Source organism: Rosa rugosa, chromosome 4 (assembly GCF_958449725.1).
Source record: "Rosa rugosa chromosome 4, drRosRugo1.1, whole genome shotgun sequence".
Classification (NCBI taxonomy): domain Eukaryota; kingdom Viridiplantae; phylum Streptophyta; class Magnoliopsida; order Rosales; family Rosaceae; genus Rosa; species Rosa rugosa.
This window is the reverse complement of record NC_084823.1, coordinates 1,462,510-1,480,611: the sequence shown is the minus strand read 5'-3', so window position 1 is coordinate 1,480,611 and position 18,102 is coordinate 1,462,510. Positions and strand designations below refer to the sequence as shown.

General features: G+C 39.0%; 1 long non-coding RNA gene, 1 other non-coding gene and 1 pseudogene across 4 annotated transcripts; 1 reads left to right on the top strand and 2 right to left on the bottom strand.

Moving 5' to 3' along the window:
• LOC133742677 (uncharacterized) overlaps positions 1-18,102 on the bottom strand; it is a 43,797-nt pseudogene that overhangs the window by 2,400 nt on the left and 23,295 nt on the right.
• Positions 9,747-14,117, top strand: LOC133743459 (uncharacterized). 3 transcript variants are annotated; one of them, XR_009863112.1, is made up of 5 exons: positions 9,747-11,328; positions 11,475-11,557; positions 11,640-11,751; positions 12,245-12,393; positions 13,081-14,117. It is a non-coding gene; the product is annotated as an uncharacterized LOC133743459 (long non-coding RNA). The 3 variants fall into 3 exon arrangements; XR_009863111.1 differs by having other exon boundaries at positions 12,964-14,117; XR_009863110.1 differs by having other exon boundaries at positions 12,245-14,117.
• Positions 14,917-15,023, bottom strand: LOC133707639 (small nucleolar RNA R71). The gene has a single exon (XR_009845248.1). It is a non-coding gene; the product is annotated as a small nucleolar RNA R71 (small nucleolar RNA).

The following is an 18,102-nucleotide window of genomic DNA, read 5'->3' as shown; positions in this document are numbered from 1 at the left end:
CCAAAATAAATTAGTACAGAAAGCCTAACCCAACAAACATAATTTCAAGTCAAACTGAAAATGCTTAGTATGAAAAAACTTTCAAGCAATGACTCACAAGTTTAGGTCTATGATGTTTAAATGAGTTGTTTTTCATGTACAAGATAAATATAACTAAAGCAATTGCATTCAAGAACATTTCCAAGGGTGCATTGTGCATATTCAAACTTTGTATGTAAATATTCTGGTGTTTAACTAGCATCAATGACGACATTGACAGCCATTATGGGCATACGATTTGATTGATGACAACAGTATACATAATTATCCACTCCCAAACCATTAATTAGAATAAGGAAGTTAACGTGAGGCTCCTCTAGTCTCTAATAGCAGAAACAATATCCCCCAGAACAACCAATTAATGTGAGAAAACGGGAACTATAAGAAGAGTAATCTGAAATTTGTCTTCGTGCAGTAACCAATCACAGTGGAAAGAATTGCAAACATAACCCAAAGTTGAATAGATACCTTGTAAACAGGCCATGAGATGGGGCACCTATTACAAGATTGCTTATAGCAGACTTAGAAACTCTGCTATTGCATTTGCCACATTATCTGACGCAATGACTACAACATCAACTTGCACCTACATTCAAAATAAATCCGAATACGCTCTTGTTCCCTGGACTTCTTTATATCAAATTTCAACAATCAAGAAAGTCATACCTTCTTAAGATCACACATTTTCTTGTGTGGAAGAAGCAGCTCACTTGTCTGCCACTCCATGTCCTTTCTATATGCAGCTACTACATCTTGTACTTCTGAAATAGGAATCAGATTCCCTACTATAATCACAAAATGAAGGTATCAGTCAGTCAAGTACAATTTTTTAAATAGTATACATTTTTAAAAGAAAAAAGAAGTTCCATAAGATACATGCAACTTGCCTCCAACATAGTTGTAGAAGCATAAGCTTTCTTGGGGATTGGAATTTCAGTTGTTCTTGCTCGGACATGTATCAACACGAAAAAGATGTTTCCTTCAGGAATAAACTTCTCCAGTGCCTACTTCAGTGTATTTTCTTTTTCTGTTGCCATTGATAGCAATGGCAACAATCGACAGAGGGGAAGGTATCTGCAATGTGAGACTGTCCTCTGCTTCAATAATTTCACTTCTATCCATTTCTCTGCCACTTATCTGTTACGCTGAACCCCGAGGAAGCACAAGAGCATCATTAGTACCTGCAATGAACCTGATCAAAGAAAACAAATTAGCATTTGAAACATACATTTTCTTCATATCTCAAGTTTGGAGAGTGACTGATACCTTCGTACCCTGCAAGGCAAAGCAACATGCAATATTAAAAGGTAGTAAATATCAGAGCCAAGATGCAAAAGCACACAAAGACCACAAAGATGCGAGGAGAGTGAAACATCAACAAGAAAGAAAGAACTAGGGACACACGGATATCTAGTAGATTGAAAAAAAAAAAAAAAGCAAACCTCATACACAGGTGGCAAAACATAAAGCCTTCATGTCACAGAGCAGTTGAAAATACCCATTTCAGGGCTAAAATCCAACACTACCAAGGTTACTTTTATTGATTTATCAAGAAATGAAACAATAATAAGAATATGACCCCCAAAGGCAAAAGGTAAATATCCAATATAGATTCTTTCAGAATTCAATTAATGATATACAGAGCAACCTACTAACATACACAACCTGAAAATCACAACCCACCAAACCAAAGATGCAAAAGCACACAAAGACCATCAGTTCCACTATAAAGAACATAACCCATATCAAACAGTTTGTTAAGTTTAAAGTTCTTTTTGGAAACTGAAAAGTGTTTTTGTATTGTTGCATGCTTGTACTTTTCTGCTATCTCCAATGTTGTCTCAGCATGCTTTTACTTTTCTGTTATTTCCAATATTGTTGCTGTAGCACGCTTGTGCTTTTCTGTTGCAGCATGCTTTGTGTCTAGAACTCTCTGTAGTTAGTATTTTAAGAAAGTTGTTTAGTCGGGTAGTAACAGTAGAACAGAAAGAGTCTTGCAGCTCTTCTTTGTACCCAGTTCTGTTCTTTGAGCAGTGAAGTTTACATTCAGCAATATTGCTGTGTGTGTGTATCTCTTTCTGGTTTGTTCTTCTTCAGTGTCTCATTTTAATCTTGGGCAAGAGACAAATCTCTCTTCTGTTTTCTTTATGGTATTAGAGCCCCAAGGGTGGTAGGTGCTGAGTGCTGTGTCAATCCCTTGGTGAAGAAGATCAACCAGTGTTGCTGCAAGAGATGGAGTCTTCAAGTCGGAGTGCCGGACTTGGCATAGAGCTGCTCAACCAATCAAATTATAAGATGTGGAGATCTTGTATTCAGTCTTATTTGGTTGGTGAAGAACTGTGGGCTGTTGTTGGTGGAGCAAATACAGCTCAGCCTGAGGATAATGCAGAAAACGCTGAGGATTTGAAGAAGTGGACAACTATGAATGCAAAGGCAGAGTTCGTGCTAAAGAAATCCATTTCTCCTGCATTGTTCGATCATATTATGAAGTGCACCTCAGCAAATGATATTTGGGAGACTCTCAACAGGCTCTTTAACAAGAAAGATATCGGTCGTCTCCAAATGTTGGAGAATGAATTGGCAAATTCAAGCCAAGGTGATCTTTCTATGTCTCAATTTTTCCTAAAGATCAAGAACTTGTGTTCGGAGATTTCAGTTTTAGATCCAGATGAACCTATCTCTGAGGCTCGTGTGAGAAGACATATTATTCGTGGGTTGAGAAAGGAGTACACTCCCTTTGTTACTTCAATTCAAGGGTGGGATCGGCAACCCTCCTTGGAAGAATTTGAGAACCTCTTGTCTTCTCAAGAATCTCTAGCCCGACAAATGGCTGGAATTTCAATATCAAGCAACTCCAACAACACAGGGGAGGCACTCTCTGCTCATGGAAGGAAGAATTTCAGATTTGAGAAGAAAGAGTTTAAAAGGCATGTGAATGAAGGAGCTGGTGAACCTTCCCACAAGAAAAAGTTCAAGTGTCATCGATGTGGTAGGCCTGGTCATATCAAAAGGTTCTGCAATGTGAAGCTCAACTCGGGAAATTATGCTAGGAAAAATGGTGGCTTTCATGACTCAAGTCATGGTGAAGATGAAGACAGTTGGGGGAAATGTTTTATGGTGGAGTCATCAACTCTCAATGCCATGACTTCTATTAATTTCCAGAATGATTGGATTGTGGATTCCGGCTGTGGCCATCATTTGACAGGTGATGAATCAAAGTTCTCCAAGTTACAACCACACATTGGCAATGAAGCTATGGTGACAGCAGATAATTCAGTTCACAAGGTTAAGAATGAAGGCACCGTAGTCATTAACGATGGAGGTAACGATTCTATCACCTTAAATAATGTTTTCCATGTTCCTGGCATGAAGAAGAATTTATTTTCAGTTCCAAATGCTGTGGATGCTGGTTATAGTGTTTTGTTTGGGCCACATGATGTTAAATTTCTCCGAAATGTTAAATTTATCAAGGCAGATGTTATGCATACTGGTAGGAGAGTAAAAGATACATTTGTGTTGTCTGCCTCTTCATCTTATATTGATAAAGTGAGCTGCAATGAGAATGCATCCTTGTGGCATGCTAGATTGGGGCATGTGAACTTTGATAAGTTGAAAGTCATGGTTCGGAAGAATTTGGTGAAAGGTCTACCAAGCTTGACAACCTTTCCTAGCAAAGAAGTGTGTGAAGGGTGCCAATTCGGTAAGTCTCATCGTCTTCCATTCGGAATTTCTCAATCAAGAAGCAAGGCTCCCTTGGAATGCATTCATGGTGATTTATTTGGTCCTACTAGAACTCCTTCATTTTCTGGTCTTCGATATATGTTGATTCTTGTTGATGATTTTTCAAGATTTACATGGGTCTATTGTATTAAGCAAAAATCAGATGCTTTCTCAAAGTTTCAAGAGTTCAAAGAGACTGTTGAAGGTGTTCTTGGTTTGAAAATTAAGCGGCTGCGAACCGACAATGGGGGAGAGTTCATCTCTGATGAATTTTTTTCTTTTTGTCGTCGGTTTGGGATAAGAAGAGAGTTGTCTTGTGCAGAAACCCCCCAGCAAAATGGCATAGCAGAAAGGAAGATCCGGCATCTCACGGAGACATGTAGAAGCTGGTTACATGCCAAAAATTTACCCAAGGCCTTATGGGCAGAGGGTATGATGTGTGCAGCCTATGTAATCAATCGGTTGCCTTTGAGTCCAAATAACATGAAGACACCTTATGAGCTGATGTTTGGAGAGAAGCCTAGTGTAAAGCATTTCAAAGTGTTTGGCTCAATTTGCTATGTTCATGTGCCGGACTCTAGAAGAGGGAAGCTGGATGCAAAGGCGAAAAAATGCATATTTATTGGGTACGATGAAAGGAAAAAGGGCTGGAAATGCATGGATCCTATCACTCACAATTTTGTTGTGTCGAGAGATGTTGTATTTGATGAAATCTCTTCATATTATGGTGCAGCTGGTGGTGGAGATACAAATTGGCAAGAATCTGAAATTGTTGAATTGCCTACATCCTCAAATGCTCCTAGTATTCACTTGCCTTCATCTGATTTGCAGCAAGGTGAAAGGGGGAGCATTAATTCTGAAAATGAAGAAGAAATTGAAGATGGAAGAGTTCCAGAAGATGGTGATGCAAGTGTTGGAGCAAATCAAAGGCCAAGAAGAAATATCACCAAGCCGGCACGATATCGAGACGAAAACTTCACAAGCACTTATTCTTGCTTCTTTACAGGGCCAATTGATGATGAAGAACCTTCTGGTTATGAGGAAGCTAAAGAAAGTAGTCACTGGAGGCAAGCCATGGATGAGGAAATGAAGGCTCTCATTAAGAATGAGACTTGGGATCTTGTTCCAAAATCCGATCATGTGAATCTCATCACATGTAAATGGGTTTACAAGTTGAAAAGAAAAGCTGATGGAAGTGTGGACAGATTTAAAGCTAGATTGGTTGCTCGTGGTTTCTCTCAAAGCTATGGAGAAGATTATGAGGAGACTTTCAGTCCCGTTGCAAAGATGACATCTGTTCGTGTTGTGATTTCCTTGGCAACCTCTCAAGGTTGGAAGCTATGGCAGCTTGATGTTAAAAATGCTTTTCTATATGGTGATCTTGACAAGGATATCTATATGGAGCAACCAATAGGCTACACATCAAAAGCTCATCCAAGTTATGTGTGCAAACTCAAGAAAGCTTTATATGGTTTAAAGCAAGCTCCGAGAGCATGGTACGGGAAGATTGCAGAATTTCTACAATTCTGTGGTTATCATTCTACAGATGCAGATTCAAGTCTTTTTGTTAAGAAGGATGGAGACTTGCATTTGGTGGTCCTTTTATATGTGGATGATATGATAGTAACCGGAAGTGATGAAGGTGAGATTGCAAAGCTAAGGGCAGAATTATCTACTCGGTTCGATATGAAGATTTTGGGTGAGCTAAGCCATTTTCTTGGTTTAGAAGTGAAAAATATGAAGGATGGTGTTCTGTTATCACAAGAAGGTTATGCTAAGAAGTTGGTTGAGAAATATGGCCTGAAACTTAGCAAGAGACGATCTACTCCACTTGACACAAGTGAGAAATTAAGGCGAGATGTAGGATCCCTCTTGCCAGATCCTAAGTCTTATCGTTCTCTTGTTGGTGGTCTTCTTTATTTGACAATCACAAGGCCAGACATTGCTTTTTCAGTTGGGCTCATAAGCCGGTACTTGCAAGAGCCTCGGAAGCCACATCTAGAAGCAGCAAAGAAGATTCTCAAGTATGTTAATTGTACTCTTGATCTGGGTCTCTTTTACAAAAGAGGTGGTGGTTTCTTGTTAAATGGCTATACAGATGCTGATTTTGGTGGAGATTTAGACGAAAGAAGATCCACTTCTGGTTATGTCTTTCTGTGCAACAATACAAGTGTTTCTTGGTGCAGCAAGAAACAAGATGCAGTGGTTTTATCTACAACTGAAGCAGAGTACAAGGCTGCTACACTTGCTGCACAGGAGTGTGTTTGGCTTCGAAGACTTATTAAGGATGTTTATCATCCAATTCATGAGCCTACTGCTCTGTTTGGTGATAATCAAAGTGCTATCAAGCTTGCTTATAATCCGGTGTGCCATGCTAGAACTAAACACATTGAGATTGAGCATCATTTTATTCGAGAGAAGGTTCTTGATGGAACAATTGACAACAAGGAGGTGAGAAGTGAGTCAAATGTTGCAGATATCTTTACAAAGACTCTCTCCAAAGGTCCATTCGAATTCCTTCGTGCCAAGCTGGGGCTGATCTCCAAAAATCACTTTAAGGGGGAGTGTTAAGTTTAAAGTTCTTTTTGGAAACTGAAAAGTGTTTTTGTATTGTAGCATGCTTGTACTTTTCTGCTATCTCCAATGTTGTCTCAGCATGCTTTTACTTTTCTGTTATTTCCAATATTGTTGCTGTAGCACGCTTGTGCTTTTCTGTTGCAGCATGCTTTGTGTCTAGAACTCTCTGTAGTTAGTATTTTAAGAAAGTTGTTTAGTCGGGTAGTAACAGTAGAACAGAAAGAGTCTTGCAGCTCTTCTTTGTACCCAGTTCTGTTCTTTGAGCAGTGAAGTTTACATTCAGCAATATTGCTGTGTGTGTGTATCTCTTTCTGGTTTGTTCTTCTTCAGTGTCTCATTTTAATCTTGGGCAAGAGACAAATCTCTCTTCTGTTTTCTTTACAGTTGACATAAAAAGCAGCAGAATACTATACCAAATGAAAAAAGTATTGGGTTTTGAAGTGGTGGGTGAGTACCAAAAATGTCAGAGACAAGAACAATGGCAAACTTGGAGTAAGGAGACCCGGTGAGATAGGAGTCGAGACCACCAAGCTGCTCATCATGATTTTGAATTGCTTACCTGTTACAATCCCAATCTTTCATCATCCTTACATCTAACTCGGCTTTGCATAAAAACTTGTCAATTCTCTACCGAAGCAGCTGTTGCAGGTGACCCTGATGATTTCTCAGTGGCCACAGGGGTCTTCTTACTGCCAGGCCCTATAGAGACTTTAACCGTTGCCGGTCTTAAAAGTCAACCACCAAGTAAAAAGCCACGGCGAATTTCTTTAATGGCAATCCCCTCTAGGAATTCCTGAGACTCTTCTCATGCAATAGCTTCATGCACCTGTAACCGAAAGTTGAATACTTAAATTTAACAAATTTATGAAGCTCTGTTTGAGGACAAGTATATATTGATACACAGAGAGAGAGTAAAATTTCAGAGAGAATGGAGATTCAAGTGTGTTTATTCATCTCATACAAAGTGATAGGAGCATAAATGCGACAAATATAATGTGCAATCCTCTACACTTTTCTTAGCTATTTCCTTTAAAAAGTCAGTTTTAACTTTGTTTTCTTTTTAGGTAGTTCGTGGAGTGATTCAAGAGAAATAGGAGCTAAAAGGGAGAAACGAAGCCATGGAACATGAAGTACTGATGCAGAGGACTAATTTTGATCAACCTTTTAGCCAGAAACTACAAGGGAAGTCTACGGAAATCATTGTGCAAAACAGTTGCTGCAAAGCAGAAAACTGCAGTTTCAGAATCTGCTTTCTGGGAACGGTTTTGAGGAGCAATTCTTGCATCATTCCAGCTGCAACTTTGCAGAAAGGGCCAGCAATATTTGAAGACATGATGTTATACTTTAACTAGAGCCAAAGAACGGGTCAGAAGCGTCAACGAGGCACCAGGAAATCAAATGCAAAGTAGGCTTCCCGATAAGGCAGAAACTGTCAGCTTTTCACGAAGCTTTTTGGGAGATCTTTTCCGGCGATTTAATTGGAGTTTTTCCAGAAGGTTGTTGATCATTCTAGACGATATGATGTCATAGAACACTTGGGAGTCAAGAACCATCCAGAAACTTGTCAAGACGAAGTCGTTTCTTGTCCAAGAAGGAAGCTTCAGAGTCAGAAATCGAATCCTAGTCAAAACAGGACTGTTTGGCAGAAATCTTCTATGGACGAATTTTGGGGTGCATTTTTGGAAGTTTATTGATGCTGAAAATTACAAGGAGAGTCCTAGAAAGATTCATCAAGAATTTGGGAAGATTATTAAGCCTTGGAAATCATTTAATTGGGCACCAATCAGAGTAATCCTCAAGCAACTAGGGGAGGTTTTCAAAGCAGAATTGGAAAAGGAAATTTGAGGATGCTCCACATATATATAGAGCAGCAGAAAACGTTGCAAATTACCACCCTACAGCGCCATCTTCTGCCATAAACCCTAGCACACAAAATCTTGAAATTCCTAAGTCCTCCAAGAGCAAAAACCGTGCACACCATCATCCATCTTCATCAAGCCTTGCCGTGTACCATCTTGAAGGGAGTTCTTGCGTTCAAGGCTGCCTAAAAGTGAATTCGTGGCTCTCATCTTCTGCCCTTTACGGTTTTTATTTTCTTGTAATTCAAACTTATATGTTTTTAGTTATGAATTTTAAGACGATGTGTGGCTAATCTACTTTTGTTAGGGGCGAGGTTTGAAGCCCCTAAGATATGTTTTTGACAATATTTTGATTCCTAGTTTCGTGATTGCTTTGTTGTGAAATTGTTTATTTGGTTTTGGTTTACAGATAACTCTTGCATGTTTATGTTTTATGAATGCGCACATAAAATATTATGATCATGTGAGTGGGGCTAGAAATAGGTATTTTAATCTCCTAAACGGTTAATAATGCTTATTTCAATGGTAGTAAAACCTATAGGACAATAGGTGAAACCAAATAAAAAGGATTGCATGCTAGGTAGGCGTTCCACACTAGTTTTGCATACTTGTTTCGATCAAACTTCCACATGTGATTAATGCTTAGAATGAATTGTTGATAGGATAGCGTTCTATACCTTGATTGTTTATTCTAAAGGCTTAGTAATGGTGCGTTCATCTTGCTTAAGTAATCTAGAGAAGTAATAAGAACTTATGCATGCATTCATGGTTTGTTCTTGATTGAAACCTTTTTCACGACTTAGTAATTGAAACTAGGATGATGAATTAGTCTCAAGCATGTTTTGGTGGTGGATTTCCGAGTTCCTAACATCTTCATCATATCTTTCAAACCTTAAACTCAAAATCATTTTTCTTTTCTTTGTGTTCTGTTATTTTCGTAGAAAAACCAAAAACCCCCAGTTTAGTGTGTTTCAGGATTGCAACGCCTCTGCAATCCCCCTCTCTGTCCCTCCATCTTTTTCTCTTTTCTTTTTGTTGTTTGACGTTTTCTTTGGTTTAGTTCAGATTATGTTATTCTTTTTTATTTGTTAGTTTAGTTTTGTTTTGTTTTCTTTTGTGTGATGAATATAGTTCCCCTCAATCTCTGGCATCGAACGATCCTTGCTTATTCTTTACTACTGACGACTACATCATTGCAGGGTTAAATTGAGCGTCTATTTTGGGCGTATCAATTTTTGGCGCCGCGTCGCCGGGGATTGAAAAATACTTATTTTTCACACTTTTAATTTTTAGTTTGTTTAAAGTTTCGATTAGGAGTTGTAAATCATACTTGAATAGTTTTGGAATTCTTGTTTTTAACATTAACTCTATCTCTATTTTAACTAGGCGCATCTTATTACAACACGATGTCTAGGATTGGTCTGGATACGAGAAGCGTTTTCAAGTGAGCTTTGTCTCCACCAAAATCGTTCCTTACCTACCTGGTCGTGTTGGAAAGGAGTCACTACTAGAATTATGTCATTAGACATCACCACTATTAAATCAGTCGGAATTGCACGCGATGTAAAAAATACATGCTAACATCGGTTTATGAAATATCGATTTTTATTGTGATTATAAACATCGGTCATTAAATTAACCGATGTGTAAAGTCTCGTTCAAAAATTTTGAAAAATTTGCGGAGGGACTAAGTTAAAAATTTTAGAAACGCGGGGGGACTAAATTTTCATTCCCTCCATTCCTCCAACACTATTTTTTTTCACTCTGAAACTTTCGAACCGTAATGACTAACTCTCACTCCTTCCAAACCCTACTCGGGTGGTACCCCCCCCCTCCCCGGACTCTCACTCTCTCTCTATGATGAACAAGCTCCGGAATTTGGTCTTTTCCCTTAAACTCTGTTCGATCTCCACCGCAATCCTTTTTCTCTTTCTCTCCGTTCTCGATCTAACTCAACAAATTGAGCACTTGGTGGCCACTGTGTTGATCTAGATCCAGGGCTTATGGGCTTATTCTTTTTGGGTATTTCAATTTGGCTCTTTCCAGTCGTTCCTCTTCCTCTCTCGTGCGAGGTCATTCAACTCAGATGCTTTCAATTCAATGGCGAGGTCATTCGTGCGAGTTTCGTTCTGTCCGAGCGCAATTTCGATTCAACTCGGATGCTTTCTCTTCTCTGCTGACGGAGAGTTCGCGTCTTGGGTCAGTTCTCAACCTCTTTTTGCTTGGTTTCTGTGTAGATTGGAGCAGGCCTCTGGCCTCGCAGGTGTGCGTCTAGTGTGACCGGACAGGTTGCTGTCGGAGGTGATTGGGATGGAGATCGGAGACTGGGGCGTTGGGATTTCGATCTGTTTGGTTTTTATTTGATGACGGTGGCTGCACGGAGACTGGGTGAGCGGAAGATGGTGGTGACTGGGTGTGTGGCGACGGTCGGGGATTCGGATCCGGCAGTAGGGTTGTTGACCCTCTGGGTTTGGGGATGGAGACGGTGGGAATATAGGCTCGGGTGTTGATCTTCTTCATGGAATTGGGCATGCGAGCTTTGTGTTTGTGGTGGTGGGTGATGTGTGGTCAACGACGATTGGGGTTCGGTATCGGCGCCAAACAGATTATGGAGGAGCCTACAATCCTGCAGCAGTGTCCAAACACGGTGTACTACATATTATCACATTATATTGGTTTATTTCTTATTTTCTTTCCATTCTACTAGTCGGTCACAGTGTATTATTAACATTCGAGGTGTTGCCGACAAGTTTGATGGAGAGGATAACAATAAAGCAAATGAAGTCGTCCTGAGTATTGTTGACCTTACTGGTTCTATATTACTTATATGTAGTCTTCATTGGCTCTAACTTTTCTTCTCTTTCATCCTTGGTGACACCACACACACATTCAGATTAGATATGGATGACATGTGTACCTAACTCATTGTGTGCTTTTAGTTGTAGCCATATATGCTTAAATGATTAATATACCAATTGATACTGAAAATCTGAAATAGGGCTAGACATGGTCTTTCGAGTCCCTATAATATCTGTTACAATTGCTTAGGACTATTGTTACTGATGCAATGATCTTTGGACAGTTGACCAAGTACTTGAGAGACTATTTGGAAGGCAAGAAGGAGATGTCACTGGTAATTTTTTTTTTCCCTTCCAAATTGTTTAACTCGTTAAATTTTTTCAGAAACCTCTGATGAGTACTATTGAAAATCAGTTTGCATTTTATTGTGTATCAAGTTTCTTTGAAATTATTCATGTGATTGATTCGTTACTATTACAGATTTTAACAGTAAAATCAGGAGAAGAAGATTATCGTGATACATCGCACCTGCTAAGACAGGCCTCACCTTATATGGAAATCAAGTACAACTTTACAACACCTTAATGTTGTCCTTCAATTTATTTTTCACATGAGTTGTTAAGAGTTTTTATACTATATGTGCAGGTTTAATAATGCTGAAGACCCTTCAAATATTCCGAACAAAAGGCAAATCCAGTCTTTGTCTAGAACTGAGCAGCGCAAAAGAATGAAATTAACCGGTTCTGAGTCTTGCGTGGTATGTCTTGTTTTTGAGTTGTTCACTTATTTATATCATGTAATTACATCTCTGTGTCATAATTTAACTGGCAGCTTTAGACTTTTTTTGTTCCATTATGCTTCTTTAAATGATTGACGTAAGGTTATTTCACTCCCTTTTTTTTTCCCTGCAAGTAAACTCTGGATCCTTATTAAATTATTTTGACTGCATTAATGTAACTCTGAAGGATACATATGGCTCCTGATGATGACCTAAAATGATTTCTTCAGGGTTGATATTTCCTTATTGACTTGGTTATTTAACTCCTTGGTATGTGTATATACGTGCACGCATTTCCCAAGCTTCTGTTGAAATCTTTACATGAATTCCAGGGCATGAATATATTCTTTTAAGTTAAAGAAAATTTTATTTTCATATATTGGTTTACCTTATTGTTTTCTTCTTTTTACTGCATAGCCTTATTTCCTAATTATCTTTTGGCAATGTCTAATACTTGCTTGTTTTGTTATAGCGGCACAAAGAATCTACAAGGTGGAATTAAGTAGTGGTTCAAAACCGTGTAATGTTGACACTGCAGATGGAGAGAGAAACCATCAGATTATGCAGAGTTTTGCTAAAGCTATATGGAATGTTTTGAAGGATTACAACAAAAAACTATAGGTAATCAAGAGTCTCATACATTCAATTCATGTAGTTAGTTAGGTAAACTGATTCCTATCATCCAGTTCCTAATTTTGATGCCCATTTGTTGATCAAGCTGAGGCAGTATTCATTCTTTACTTTGGTTCCTTTCCTAACTAGCTCAACTTCCATCAATTATATGTTCAAAAGAAAACCTACTCATCTATCTGGTCATAAGTAGGTGGCGGATGATGAAATCAATGTAGTCGGAATCACATTAATGTAAAGCATCCATTTTCTTGAATCAATGTAGGTCCTGTCATGGAGGATTTGAAATGCGTTGCTGTACTACCATTGTACCATATATATGTTAATGTTATTCATTTTGAACCTCCCTACCTTGGATTTGCTTTATTCTGAATCTTTCAACCTGCTTCACTTCTCCAATTGTTTCTCTAGCTTGTCTTGAACAAATCTCAAAAACCTTTGTTCTTATCTTTTTAAGAGAAAATTTGCATTGCTTCTGTGTTATCATGTAAAGTTGGAATAGATATCTAGAAGGGAAATTTGTAATGTTTTTGTCTGTTTCTCCTTTGGTTATTGTCACAGTGGTCCAGGCAGAGCTGGTATATGCACCACACCATTGCATTCCCACTTGGTTAATGAGGGTTTTGCTAAACTGTAGCATCTTCCATATAACAGGAAAGTGACTAAACTGTATTCCAGGTTGCAGATGAACTTGTAGCAGAGTTTTCTGACCCTATCAATGGTGTCACATCCCCTGATCAAATTGACGAGGTGCGCATTGAAGTGGCTGATTATATACAGAGTTTGATGTAGAAATGTGACTGCCAAGATGTTTTTTGAGTAAGGCTAGCTAGTTTTGGCTTTGAAGCAAAGCTTGGTGTGGAGCTTTTGTACATTGTTGCTCATATGTTTCCAAGCTAGCTTTTGTAAGTTTAGGGGTTTATTTTGTGAATTATGTTGAATCATGAAATTTGGAAAGAAAATTAATGGGAAAGCCCCTTATTTTGGATGATGAGAAATGCAATTTTTTTCCCAGCAATAGCTAAATGCAAACTTTTCACATCATGCTTGTCAAAATAAAGTGAAGTATATTAAAGTATAATAAAACAGTAATGCCAAGGAAAACGAAGTCAGTTGAGAGATTAGAAATCAATATCAAAAATGAAATCGATGTGCTATGATTATCAATATATCGAATTGTAACTCAAAACCGATGTAATCAAAACTACTGCACATCGATTTCTAATCACCAAACCGTAATCTATTATGAACATACAAATCACCTACCATGGAGCAAACTGATGTGTGGTCAAAAGGTGAACATCATTTCTGAATAAAAAAACGATGTAGAATAAAGATACAGACATCGTTCCTAAGAAAATAATGTGGCAACCTACATGTAAAAATGGCCACGAACAAACAATACTCATGGGAACTGATGTCTACAAGTGTACTGGACATCGCTTCTGGAATAGAAATCGATGCAAATGTTCACGTAGGTATTGTTCGACATATACTTTATTAAGCATAAAATGTGAAAATATGAAGAATTAGACATACCTAACATACAAAAATATGATGATTATAACGATTATACATCGATTTGTTTTTTAGAATCGATGTTGGTTGTTGTCTGGGACATCGGTTGAAAACGCGCTTATACTGATGTCTATACTTTTCTCTACACCCACTAAGACATCGGTCGAAAATTAGTTTAACATCGGTCCAGAACCGATGTCTATGAACAAAATTCTAGTAGTGAGTTACCGAACGACTTAGAGAGAAAGTTTTTGTTAACGATTAGAATTCTATTTCTTTTCTAACTTGGTTTACGATTTCTAATTGAAATCCAATTTGTTTTTGTTTTAATCTTTACATTTTTTTTTTCGTACCCTATATATATTTCCTTGTTTTTCGTTTTTCTTCTTTGATTCTTAACGTTGCTTTTGTTTTCTCCTCAGGTACTTCAATTCGTGTATGCATACAAGGAGAAATCCAAAAGGAGAGCTTGTTCCTTTTGACCCTGAGTTACAAAAAACAATTCGAATCAACAAAAAGCTTAAGGAAGCAAGCTCGTCTTCACCAAAAGTAGAAGAAGAGGTGTACGACATCTCATCACTCTTCCAAGAGCGACCTTCAACGCCAGCACCTCAACCAATGGCTCTCACCATTAGGCAACTTTCGACCTCTGTGATTCCACCAGGTGGCGTCCCCACTTGTATAACCTACCCTGCTGCAGCTGAGGGAGCAACAGCTGACTTTGAGTTGAAGTCTGGGCTACTTCATCGTCTTCCTACATTCCATGGACTCTCTATGGAAGATCCCAATCAGCACTTAATGGAGTTTCAGTTCATTTGCACAAGCATGAAGCCACAAGGAGCTGATGAGCAAATTTTGAAGTTGAAAGCCTTCCCATTCTCGTTGGCTGACAAGGCAAAACAATGGCTTTATGAGTTGCCAAGTGGACGCATCACATCTTGGGCAGGCATGATGAAAGCGTTTTTGGAAAAATACTTCCCTACATCTCGTATCATCATGCTTAGGAAGAAGATAAGTGGCATTCAACAAGGGCAAGATGAGTCCTACGCAGAGTACTATGAAAGGTTCAAGACTCTTATCACTCAATGCCCTCAACATGGCATGAAGGAGGAAACCTTGCTCACTTGCTTCTATGATGGTCTCACCAACTTGGAAAGAGATATGCTTGATGCAGCTTCTGGAGGATCATTTGTTGATAAGGAACCTGCAGCTGGAATGGTCTTAATTGAGAATAGGGCCTTGAATCAACAACAGTATGGAAGTTCCAAGTCCACCCATACACGTGAAAAGGTCCATGAGGTAAGTACTTTGGTTCAATTGGAAGATAAAATTAACAAGCTTACTTCTATTGTTTCTCAGGGAATGAAAGGACAAGTCATGGCTTGTGGAGTGTGCTCAATGCAAGGGCATGCAGCTGATCAATGCCCTCAACTCATGGACAATGAAGGAGTCAACGCCATTGGCTTCCAACAAGGGCAGAATCGTCCTCGTAATGATCCTTTCTCGAACACATATAATGAAGGATGGAGAAATCACCCAAATTTCCGTTGGAGAGACAATGACAACGTCCAAGGAGTTGCCCCAAACGCCAATTACAATCGTGCTCCACCTGGTTTTTACCAAAAACCTCAGGCTCCTCTAAAATCTATTCCTTTAAATTCTTCATCATCTTCTCCTAATAACTATGATGAGATTATCAAAACTTTAACTGCTTCTACTCAGACTTTGTTGCAGAACCAGAATCAAATGCAAAATCAAACCAACAATTTGATGCAAGGTCAGAATCTCATGCAAAAGAGGATGGAAGCAATGGAGAAACAGCTTGGCCAAGTGGTTGATTTCATGACAAAAGGCCCTGAAGGTGGTAAACTTCCAAGTAATACTATTCCAAATCCAAAGGGAAGCTTTGAATCCGCAAATGCCATCACCACCAGAAGTGGAAAGGTCATCAATGACATCCCCAAGATACAAAAGAACACCACCGTGCACATTGATGAAGAAGAGGAGACGCCAACTTCAAAAAGGACAGAAAAAAATGGCCCACCGACGTCCAGGATTGAAACTGACGTTGCAATCCCAGACCCTGCTACGTCCAGGATTGAAAGTTCATTGCAATCCCCAACGAACCCAGAAACAAAAGGTAAAACGTCCAACTCTTCCATTCCGGTTAATACTAATATTTTTCCTTCTTCCATGCCCTTTCCAAGCAGATTTGAAAAATCCAAGAAAGATGAAAGCGAGAAAGCTATCTTGGAAGTCTTTAAGAAAGTGCAAATAAACATCCCTCTCCTTGATGCGTTGAAGCAAGTACCAAAATATGCAAAATTTTTGAAAGAGCTTTGCACTACAAGGAGACACATTCGTGAGAAGGAAGTAGTGAAAGTTGGCGCCAATGTTTCTGCCCTTATTGATCGAAAACTTCCTCCTAAATGCAAGGATCCTGGAAGCTTCACTGTTCCATGTGTGATTGGTAACATTAGATTTGACAATGCTATGCTAGACTTAGGTGCATCCATAAATGTTATGCCATATTCTGTTTATACATCTCTAGGCCTAGGTGAGCTTAAAAAGGATAATGTTATCATTCAATTAGCAAACCGATCTAATGCATATCCAAAAGGTCTTTTGGAAGATGTTCTTGTGCAGGTTGACAAGCTAATTTTTCCCGCGGATTTTTATGTTTTAGAGATGGAAGAGTCCCCTTTGACTCCAACGCCACTTTTGTTGGGACGTCCTTTTATGAGAACCGCAAGGACTAAGATTGATGTCTATGCAGGCTCATTGACCATGGAATTTGATGGCAAAGTGATTGGCTTCAATATTTTTGAAGCCATGAGGTATCCTTTACATGAAATTAATTCTTGCTTTTCTATTGATGTTTTTGATACACTTGCGCAGGAATTCTTAAAAGCAATGAATGAGGACATGTTGGAAACCACCATTGAGCAAGGGATCGGATTCACATGCAATGGCACCCCAATTTCTACAAAGAAGCTCAAAGAAACGTTGGATGATGCCATGATCAAAACCGTAGCCTCCCTTGAGACACTACCACGTCATGAAGGGTATACTCCTCCTATGTCAATTCAATTATCTACTAATAAACTTCTTCCTTCTGTGGTTCAGGCTCCATCACTTGAACTTAAACCTTTACCGGATCACTTGAAGTATGTTTATTTGGGAGATAATGAAACTCTGCCTGTGATTATCTCCTCCAAACTCACGGTTACACAAGAGGAACAACTCGTGGAAGTTCTCAAGGCACACAAGACTGCAATTGGATGGACTTTGGCTGACATCAAAGGAATAAGCCCTACTACTTGTGTGCATCGAATCCTTCTTGAGGAGGGGTCAAAACCAGCAAGGGAAGCTCAAAGACGTCTCAACCCTCCTATGATGGAAGTGGTGAAGAAGGAGGTTATCAAACTCCTTGACTGTGGCGTTATCTACCCTATATCGGACTCCAAATGGGTTTCACCGGTTCAAGTAGTTCCTAAGAAGTCCGGAATAACAGTGGTGAAGAATGAAGAGAATGAGCTTGTGCCCCAAAGAACCGTCACTGGCCATAGAGTCTGCATCGATTATAGAAAGCTCAATGCCACCACAAGAAAAGATCACTTTCCTTTGCCCTTCATCAATCAAATGCTTGAGAGGTTAGCTGGTCATTCTTTTTATTGTTTTCTTGATGGTTATTCTGGTTATAATCAAATATGCATAGCTCAAGAGGATCAAGAGAAAACCACTTTCACTTGTCCTTTTGGCACCTTTGCTTACCGTCGAATGCCATTTGGACTTTGCAATGCCCCAGGTACGCTTCAACGATGCATGCTTAGTATTTTTTCTGATTATATTGAGAAAATAATTGAAGTTTTCAAGGATGATTTTAGTGTTTTTGGAGATAGTTTCGAAAATTGCTTAGGGAACCTAGAATTAATCTTGAAACGTTGCATTGAAACAAACCTTGTTCTAAATTGGGAAAAATGCCACTTCATGGTTACTCAAGGTATTGTTCTAGGGCATATTGTTTCTTCTAGGGGAATAGAAGTAGATAAAGCTAAGGTTGATCTTGTTCGCTACTTACCCTCTCCCACTTCTGTGAGAGAGGTTCGTTCTTTTCTTGGACATGCAGGATTTTACAGACGCTTTATCAAGGACTTCTCTCAAATTGCAAGGCCCCTATGT